Source organism: Sceloporus undulatus, chromosome 1 (assembly GCF_019175285.1).
Source record: "Sceloporus undulatus isolate JIND9_A2432 ecotype Alabama chromosome 1, SceUnd_v1.1, whole genome shotgun sequence".
Taxonomy (NCBI): Eukaryota; Metazoa; Chordata; class Lepidosauria; order Squamata; family Phrynosomatidae; genus Sceloporus; species Sceloporus undulatus.
This window is the reverse complement of record NC_056522.1, coordinates 314865408-314876159: the sequence shown is the minus strand read 5'-3', so window position 1 is coordinate 314876159 and position 10752 is coordinate 314865408.

The window sequence follows — 10752 nt, the reverse complement described above, 5'->3', positions numbered from 1 at the left end:
CAGAAAGTGACATTTCTTGTAACTGTAAATACAACTATTTTTGAGATCCAAATGATATTTCTGGTATCCTGGTGCATTTCCCAGGAACTTTAGGTAGTAATCACACATTTGTGTTCCCACCTCCTTTGAGATTTTTTTTCCCTGCTACTTTTTCTCAAAACAAGTTGGAAAAAAAGGTACATTCTGCAGAATTTATGGGCAGTCTACATATGATGCTACCAGTCACATGATGTGTGAATGAATGGTCCCCGTCCCATCCCAGAGGCCGCCATTTCTGAGAACTGTTCTAAAGCATTCTCAGAAATGGCGCTCTCTGGGACGGAACAGGGACACAACTGGAATACCTGGCGGCAAAGGCGGCATTCCAGCGTGCAATAAAATGGGGTTCTTGGCCCTATCCCGTTCTGTGCATGCCCATGCACGCACACCTTTAGAACGCACTGGGCCCGTTTCAGGGCCAGTACGATAAACTCCATAATGTTAACCAACTAGCACAGAAGGGCAACAATATTTACATTGGATCCAGACTGCAGGAGTGTTTTCTGGAGTCGATGTTACTGGAGATCGGAGGGAAGCGGCCAGTGTAGGCCTGCCCAGAGCTTGGCTGTGAGGCAAAGAAAGCAATGGTTTTTACAGATTGCCAGTGGGCATAGAATCTTTAAGAATCTGCATCACCTTCTTCATAGCACGGTGGCAAAATGCACTTCCAGGCTACCTGACTGTTGATACAAGGACATTAAGCAAGTTTAATGGAGAAAGTCAGTGGCGAAGAATCTGGTCACATTTCTAAAGTCTTTTCTTGCTGCATTTAGAGTTTGTAATTGCAGAGCAAGTTCTTGTGGACAAAAATATTTTCTTGTCATTTGCTTGCTGGAGCAAGAGAAGAGGCAAGTACAAAACAAACATTCTTATGAAAAATTTGAAAGACATTCCTTCTGACACAAACTAATTTCAGTCATAAAAAAATTAAAGGTTGGGGTTGAGCCATGTTGGTAAGACAGAGTTTTTAAAATGTTGCTTCTGCCCCTGTTATACTTGGATAGCAGATATATGAAGGGATGTAGTTTCCAAAGCTGTCAGACTGAGACCTTTTAGCAACTCTAAACTACAGACACAGCAGTTTTTCTTTTTAAAAAAAGGAACACCCCAAACCTTTTTTTTAATTCCCTTCAGTGTGAAGCAGAAAGAGAATATTTTATTTGAGTGTTCCAGTTCTGCAGCTGCACGATGCATTGCTTGAGGCTTCAACAGCAGTTGTGTTAAAGAAGAGGCTTGAAAATTATCATGCTCTCTGTTTGAGTAAAATATTTCATAACATTTTTGCTTTGTCCTTTTCACCAATGTGTGATCTGTGTTGCCAGCAGTGAATATTGTGATGTGATTAATTTAGGGATTTGTGACAAGGGGAATGTAATTTTATAGTCTGGCTTTCAAAATCGGTACGTATAGCATAGAATGAGTTTCTCTAGCAACAAAAGTAATCTAACATAGCAATTTGCTAAGCAATGCCAGGGAAATTACTACTTGTTTTGTTAACCCAAGAGTTTGCTGCTTTAGATTTTGTTGGATAATTTGGTGACATCAGAAACTGTAGCCGAGTTCTTGTATCCACAGCCTGCCTAAATGAATCAAGCCTATTTGTGGGTGAGTGGTAATATCCTCCAACAGTGCAGCTCTAATAGCCAGCCCGATACCATCTGTAGATGTTTACTTAACACACTCTTCAGCACAGGACAGAAAGAAGCCTTTCAAAATGCTATTAAGGATACATTTGTGTCAATTTCTGGATGAAACACTTCCTGAGAGTGGTGAGGCTATGTGATAGATGGTGTTTCTGTGTCACATCCCATGTTTTGTTCAACTTTGCATCTTGTGCATATGTACATTCATTAAAATTTTGGTTTTGTTGTGTATGAACTCACTGAAACATCAACAAATTGCTTTTTGAGTGTCAGCTATCTTGATAACAGTGCTGTTGGCCTGTTTCCAGGAAAATCTGTAAAACGCAGTGTAAATGAAAAGTTGTTATGTGTTGTTAAAGGTGCCCTTGAGATGTAAAATCTGTTGTTAGAGACATGTTTTCATGGGCTTACACTACAAAGTGAGGCAATTCTCCATGTACATCCCAAAGCTAATTATCCTACTTTTAGGTGCTCCTATTAACAATTCTCTCATGTTGTTAATCTCAAATATGACAAACCTCTGAGCCAACACAGAGATGTGTAAGCGAATTAACATGTAGAGATGTATAGAAAGTTAAATAGTTAAATCTGTCACAATACTGCAAAACAGATTATGTCCCTGAAAGAAGGAAAGTAAGTACAGTATCAATATTTTCTCAATTGTTGGTTGACTGTTGGAAAGCAAAGATTTTGGATCATAGATTATTCTTAATTTAGCTATACTGTACTCTCCCTTTCTGTCATTCACTGCCCAGGGCATCTTCTATAAAAAAAAACCCCCCAGAAATATCAGTTATAGCAATGAGAAAACATCATGCTGAACAACAGCAGCATCTGTCTCAGTATTTATTAGTCGTTGCTATCATACACTTTGCTTTATGGATATTCAAGCTTTTGTACTTGTTCAGAACAAGAACTAGAACTTTTAGAAATATTGCACCGCCTGAAAGGACAAAAAGGATTTTGTTCTGATTTGCATAAATATTAGATCAAATCTGGTGTTTTGTGTGTGAAATGAGCTGGTGTTTTGTGTGTGAAAAGAAAAGCGTTAAACAGTGCAGGAGACATTGGTGGATACAGTCTGTCAAAGCCCAGTTCATTGATAGGCATCCCAGTCTTGTTAAAGGGTGAGGTGTACATGTTGAATACCGTAATCCAGAGCTTGGAAAAGTGGGTTTTGGGAATGGAGGTCTAGGAACTTTCATTAAAAAAAAGAACCAAGCTGACCTGTCCAGAAGTAGTCTTGAGTAGAAGTCTTCTTACTGACCAAGGGCAAAAAAGACAAGAAGACTTTGACTCAAAACAGACAGGCTTAAAAAGCTGGCTTCCATGCGGTGAAGGCATGGTGATTACATGACACACACACCCAACCTGCATGGAAGCCACATCGAGGTTGTGCCAGAGTGGCCTAAGGTGGCCCAAAAAGGAGTGGATCTTTTCTGCTTCTTTCCACAGTCCATTTGGTACCACAACAGCAGAAGCCCTTGGGGCCATGGTGTGTAGTCACCGTGGCTCCTGGGCAATGGGGCCAGGAGTGGCTTTTGGCTGCCCCATCCTGCCTGCCTGTCTGTTTCACCCCTTTATTGCTCAGAGAGGGAAAGATAATGAAAGAAATACAATACCGTCCTTCTTCTTGGGATGCTTCAAAGAGCATGCTTAATTTATAAATGTATATTGCTGTGAAGAACATGTGTAATTATTCCCACTTCCTCTGTTATAGCTCCAAAAATATAAAAATACAGTTGGCCCTTCTTATACACAGATTTTTTTATACACGAATTCAAGCATACATGGTTTGAAAATGTTCCCAAAATGTATAAATTTACCTTGATTATCCATTTTTTATAAGGGACACCATTTTGCTATGTCATTATATTTAATGGGACTTGAGCATACATGGATTTTGTTATACACGGGGGATCTTGGAACCAAACCCCAGCGTATAACAAGGCTCCACTGTAAGTTCCAGAACACCCTGCAGAAATAATCCAATTTGACACTGTTTTAACAACCCTGGCTCAGTGCTAGGGAATGCTGGGAACTGTCGTTTATTGTGGCAAAAGGTTATGGTCAAAAGGTTATTCTTCATGAAATTGGGATTAGTTTTTAACTAAGTAGCATGAGAATGTGTATTCATGTGGTGTTGAAATTTTTTGTAAATGAATTCCATTAATCCATTCACAATGTCATGCTCTTCTAGAGGTTTCTGTAGGATTATTGTGCAACTTTTCTATTTAGAGGTATTATGATGCTTGGTTTTACAGTTCTCAAAACTGTGAATTTGTATCTGCAGAGACCCCAATCCCATTGTTCTTTTGCAAATCTATGTACATAGAATCAGCCCCTTACCTCTCAAGTGCTAAGTTTCAAAAATTTAGAAACTTTGTTCAAAAAAGTTTTCCAAATATGAATGATTAACCTACTAATCTGGATATCGTTCACTTCAGAGTAATTTCATAATTGTCTGTCTGTTATTATGTGTTTCTAATAGTGTAACCAAATCAGTGTGTGTGTGTGTGTGTGTGTGTGTAATTGTTTTTAAAATGGCATCTTCTTGTTCTGGAAATATCCAAGCTAGACATCGTTGTGCAGATATGTTGACATTACAGTACAATCTAACCAGTGTCATAAACTGAATCTGAATTGGAAAGAGAGGGAAATACTTGATGCAATTATAAAAGATTTTGGCAAAAGATTTTCCTTCCTTCTCCCTCTTCATTTCACTCCACTCTTTTCACTATTTCCATAAGTTCTGCTTTTTGTTCATTATTTCCAGTAGTAAATGCTACAGCATATTGACTAGTATTCATAGAACAAAGAGTGGATTGCTTTAGGGATTTACTTTAACAGTTCTGAATTTGAATTCACAAGAAGACTCCGTGATTGTTCCCCTATTTGTAAAATAGATTTAGGTTGTGCACTTAAATAGACATGGTCACAGGTAAAATACTCCAGTAGTCTGATCTTCAGGTTTGTCTCAGCACAGAAAAGCATGATAAAGGTTACTTTGTTGCTCTTTATGACATTTGATGATAGCATGAACATTTCACTTTCCTTCATTGAGATATGCCTACTTCTGGCTTTTATTGCTCTTGTTCATAAGTCTTGGTAGTTTGGAGCTAGCTGCAACAGAACTAATGAAGATATAGTTTCAGCAGCCATTGATTTCTCCAACTACATAATAGCGTACAGTACAGTGAATTCTGGTTCCAATCTACTGGCTTGTTCTGGAAGCTTAATTAGGTCCTTTTCACCTTGGCACAAGAATGAGCCTGCTGAGTATTGTAGCTTCACATGTTAGGTTTGAAAATGGTGGGAATGAGTCCCAGGAATATGATGATAAGCTGACTTAATGTTGCTAAGTGAAGGATACAGTATTATACGAATGCCAGAAGGAAGCAAAAACTAAGGAAATCTGGGTGATGTTAAAGTCTTCTGAGCAAATGGGTTGATATCTTTGAGAATGAAAGCTGCTGTAGTCCCCACTATATGTATGGAGACTCATTCATATTAGATTCTTAGAAGCTGGAGCAGACTTTTTCCCTGTGAAAGTGCCCTATCTTTCACAGTCTGCACATGCTTGAACAAATGCACAGTGATTAAGCCTTGATTTTAATATCTATCTGATAATGATGGGTCAGACTCAACATCATGCTTGTAACATGCAGTTCTGTAGTCTTCTTCGCTTGTTTAAATCAGAAATCCCTAATGCAGTTCCATTAGGTATGAGATGTCTACAGGCACGTACCTTGGCACCTGCTGAGGACCTCTGGCTCTCCAGATTTAAAAGGGAAGGCAGTTTTCTGCAAAGTGAAGCACTAACCTCTACAGCTATCTGTATGTTCCCAGAAAACACTAGCACTTTGAAGCATCCTAGCAGCCCAGAAATGATAAACTGGGGAGTAATGGGTCATGAAGAAGACTTGAATCTGTGGAGTGGACAGGGATAGGCAGGGTTGAACTGGGATGAGGGAGGCAGGGAATGGATAAGGATGATTTGTGTGTACTCAGTTGTGGTTGTTTCTCTTCTAGTTTTTAGGAAGACCTATGTTGCTCGATGGAGGGGGAGGTCAGTGGGGCCAATGTGAAGTGCTTTGGGAAGGGGAGAGGGCAGTGGGAAGTAGGGTAGGGCTCTGTGGGTGTTTTCTGTGTGGGGTGGTGATCGTGTGTGCGTTCTGTATGAGGTGTTTTTTTTTAAAGTTACTGGTATTTTAGACTCGTTGATTTGCCTTTGTGTGAAATGAAAGTGTGATTGGAACAAACTGATAAAAAACTGTGAGCCCAAAGGAAATATCTTTGTATTTAGGGGCTCAAACCTTGCCTCTGCATTACATTCAGTGTTGATAAATGTACGTGTATTCTAGTGTCAACAGTTTGTCTTTTTGCAAAATGGATTGTGGTCTGTACACCTGCATGGAATTTTTTGTGACATAACCCATGCTACTTCATCAATTTTCCAAATGTGCTCATTGGCCAAGAAAAGTTTTAAAATTCCATGTGCCATTTAAAATACCATTGAGAGTCCTCACAACATCTCCGCAAGATGCCAGAAGCTATTAATGACAAAGTTCTAGATTCTATTCTGCTTCCATATTATTTGTTCATGTATTTTGCAGCTGCTCATAATTGGTGGGTCTTTTGGACTTCGTGAGTTCACCCAGATTAGATATGATGCTCACAAGCTCCACAGCAAGGTAAGTTTAATTCTCCTTCTCTTCCTTGTTTTTAGATAACATGCACATTGCGAGGACTGAGCAAACTGCATACCCTGGGTTAAGACAACTTTGATGGAACTAAAACACACACATATAAATGTACATATTTCAGACCTACTGACTCAAAGATACCATAGACCTATTTAGAAAGTCACCCCTGCAGAATTATATTCAGAGTTTGCTAAATTACATTTCTGAATTCTGGTTGCATGAGGAAGACAGAGAGAAAGCACGTGTCTTTCATTGTCCTTGCTGTCCTTCTCCACAGCCCTTCACGCACTGGGACCAGAACATTTGCAGCATGTAAACTGAATGGAGAGACTACTGCTTCTGAAAAATATGTCTGGGAAATACAATGCAATCAACTACTAATTCTGTTACTGCATTTAATAGTTTCGTAGGCTGACATTCAGTTCACATGAGTACATGTTGCACTACATAGAATTAGAATTCTGGTGCAAAAATCTCTTGTCTTGCATATCTTAATGTTCATTTTAAAAGAAAATTGCCAATCTGATTATGTTAGGTTTGAATATATATTTAATATACTAAGTGAGGCTTTCGTTTCATTTATGCACTTTTTGAAAACTTGCCTTCAGCACAAAATTGTGATTTTCTTAACATAGAATCTCTCTCTCTCTCTGTGTGTGTCTGTCTTCCAATCTCTCATTCTCCAAAGTTTTAAATGCTATGGCCTAGACTCAAGAGTGAGATCTTATTGAGTGCTGGCAGATTGGAAAGGTCCACCAACATGGGATTGTGGAGAAGGTGGAACTGGTCAGGCTGGCAGCTTTGTAGAAGATGCCATGGGCCATGGAGAGGCCAGAAATATGCCTCAGTATAGTTATTCCATTGTGGAACTGCATGCATAAGAAGGAATTGTACACCCTCTTTATGCACCTTTTAAAACAGTACAAGTGTCAGTGGAACTGTAAGTAAGACCCTGTATAGTGTCATCAGACTACTTCTGCTGTGGTCCATTGTTCTGACAGTTCTGGCACTCAAGATACAAACGTTCAGTGCTTTCTTCTTTAGATGGATGTCACATGTTAGCAAAAGTGATTACTGCCTGCATAATGCCAGTTACGTGCAGTCTAGTGTAACTACGCCTACAGGACTTTTATCTCTCCTGGTGTTATCACCATGGATGTACATGTACAGGTGGATCTTGGCCTAAAATTTCTGACTATAAAATTATCATGATTTATGTAGTGTCAGCATCCGGGATTCAGTGTGCTAGAAAAGAACATCACTAGATTGATGTTTGCCATATCCATATCCACCTATAGGTTTACAGCTAGCACTTAGATTTTCCCATAATGTTCTGCTAGATTTTAGGCACTGGGGGAAATCAGAATGATAGCTCTAAGACCCATAGCATTGATACCAGTGATGTAGACTGCCACTGCATGCTAGATACACTGGAACCCACTAGTATAGGAGGGAACCTACCTTGAAGGCAATCTGTTGAATGTTCCCTCAAACCTGTTATGCTTGTCTCTCCACATTTACGACTTTGACTTCTGAGGATTTGATTATTCACGGATTTTATTAATACAGTAGTCCCTTCCCCATGTAAGCTCAAGCCCCTTTAAAGCCAATGTGGCTTGTTCTCGTGGCGGCACGGCGGCGCGTGCATGCATGGGTGCACACGCCATTATTCTTTCTAGTGCACGGCACCATTTCGTCTGGTGCGGCTTCCAGCGTATGCTGGAAGCTGCGTAAGGTGCATCCATGTATAACACGGGCACACTGTTTGTTCTTTGTAGGAATAGCTAGGTCCTCCAGTACAACCCTATGGTCATCTTTAACCAAAAGTCACACTGAAGGACCTGGAGATTCCTAGAAAGAACACCACAAAGCATTTGTAGCTTCTCCAGCTCAATTCTTTGGTCAATGTCTGGCAGATGTTGATCACAGAGTTGCACTGGAGGACCTAGAGATTCCTAGAGAGGTGTTCTCTCAAGTAAAAACATAGTGGTTTTTTATATGTGATTTTTCCACATTCACAGGGGTCCTGTGCCCCTAACCCCAGCGAATGTGGAGGGACGAGTATATATTAATACTTTGCTAAATTTTGTTTTACCACAAAAATTTGAGAACTGAGACTGTAGTTTGCCCAAAGTAGCAATATTTTTGTTCAGTATGTTTCATTTCATTCTAGATACCTCTGTGTTTGCTCTGTTAAAATATGTATAGCCTCTGTGTGTCACTTGGAGGATAATATCTGAACACAGGTAAATAAGAAATAAAAGGCTTTGAAAGGATGCAGTTCTTTCAAAGTGTAATCTTAGAGAAGCAGCATTCAAGGTTATGGAAGAACAAACACAAACAAAACAAAACCTCACTTACCTTTCATTGTAATCACAAAGTAATAAAGACATAGAAGGGAGTACTGTATAATATCTTTTAATGTGTAAAATTCCAGATTGTACAGTCAGCTCTCCTTATCCACATGATCCTTTTATCCATGGATTCAAGCATCCACAGCTTGAAAATACTTTTAAAATACACAAATTCCCATAGGCAAACCTTGATTTTGCCCTTTTATATAAGGGACACCGTTTAGCTATGCTATTATATTTAATGGAACTTGAGCATCCACGGAGTTTGGTATCCATGGGGGATCCTGGAACCAAACCCTAGCCTAGCGGATACCAAGGACACACTGTATTTTCTTCTCAAAGTTGGTTGCTAAACTCTGCTGCACCTCAGGAAGCATTTGTAAATTGTTTAGGAGCCCTGGTGGCGCAGTGGTTAAATGCCTGTGCTGCAGCCACTCACTCAAAACCATAAGGTTGCGAGTTCAAGACCAGCAAAAGGGCTCAATCTTGACTCAGGCTTGCATCCTTCAGAGGTCGCTAAAATGAGTACCCAGATTGTTGGGGGCAAATTAGCTTACAGTTGTAAACCGCTTAGACCAGCGGCTCCCAACCTTTGTTGGGCCATGACCCCCTTTGGGGACAAAAGTCCCGGCCACAGCATCCCTGATCGGTTGGGAGACCAGGAAGGGACGGGACTTTCGGCCGCCTATAAGCCCCAGCAGGCTTTGTGACATGAAGTCCCGCCCCTTCCTGGCCTCCCAACCAATTAGGGAGGCCGCTGAGGGAAAAGGGGTGGGACTTCCGGTCGCAAAGCCTGCTGGGGCTTGCAGTCCCGTCACCTTCTCCCCACGGTTGCCTGGCAGCCGCAAGGAGAAGGGGGCGGCCCCCTGTCCCTTCCTCCCCATGGGTGCTTGCACCCGTGGGAAGGAAGGGAGAGGAGGAGGGACCCCCGCTTCCATTCCCTTCCTCTCCGTGGGTGCTTGCACCCGTGGGAAGGAAGGGAGAGGAGGAGGCAGCCCCACCTCCATTTCCTTCCTCCTTGCGTGTGCCTGTGCCAGTGCGGGCACTTGCAGGGAAAAGGGAAAGGAGGGAGCCCTGTCCCCTTCCCCCCGCGCGATGCCTGCTCCAGTGCCGGCACCCGTGGGGAGAAGGGGAGGGGGAGGCAGGGGATTCCCAACCTGGCGACTCCCCAGAAAGGGTTGCGCGACCCCCAAAGGGGTCGCAACCCCCAGGTTGGGAACCCCTGGCTTAGATACTGCTTAGGTGGTATGAAACGGTATATAAATGAAACTTGTTTTTTGTTTTTGTTTGTTTAAAAATATAAAACTATTATGAAACCAGTGTTAGGAAGTGGTTTGAGTATTGGACTAGGACAGTAGGAGACCAGGACCTGAATCTCTGCTCAGCCATGGAAACCTACTGGATGACCTTGTCAGCTGTTTTACCTCCCAAGTCTTGGAAGAAAACGTCTGTGTAATGAATACAAAATGAGAATATCAAATTGGATGGCTTTTGGGCATCTGAAAGATTTGTCAGGTTTTTTTTAGAACTGTAACAGAAGTAAGGGCCAGTCAAATTGTAACATTCTACTGTTTTAATAAATAGGTATGGATGTAAGGAAGCATTTCTAATGTTCAGCATTTCTAGATTGGTGAGTAGCTGCATGTTGAACCTGCAAATAAGGGAGTGCCAGGCCATTGCAGATTTTGTCACTGAACTTTACAAAATAATTGAGTTGTCTTGTCTAGCCAGATTTACCACATTTAATTGGCTTTCAATAAACTAATCACAGTGAGGGATTGATGTGGTGAGAGATTGATGATGATCACTGTGCATTGCCCCCTCCCCTCCTTATTTCATCAGGTCAGATGGGCCCAGGCTTTAATGAAGATAAACCTTTGCTTAATTACTTTGTGTATGTTGATTTTCATGCTAAATTCATTAGCATGTTGACTTCATGCTAATGATTTTAAAAAGCGTTTTTTTGAAATGTAATCTAGGATGTTCAGGAATTGTGAATGAATGTATAAA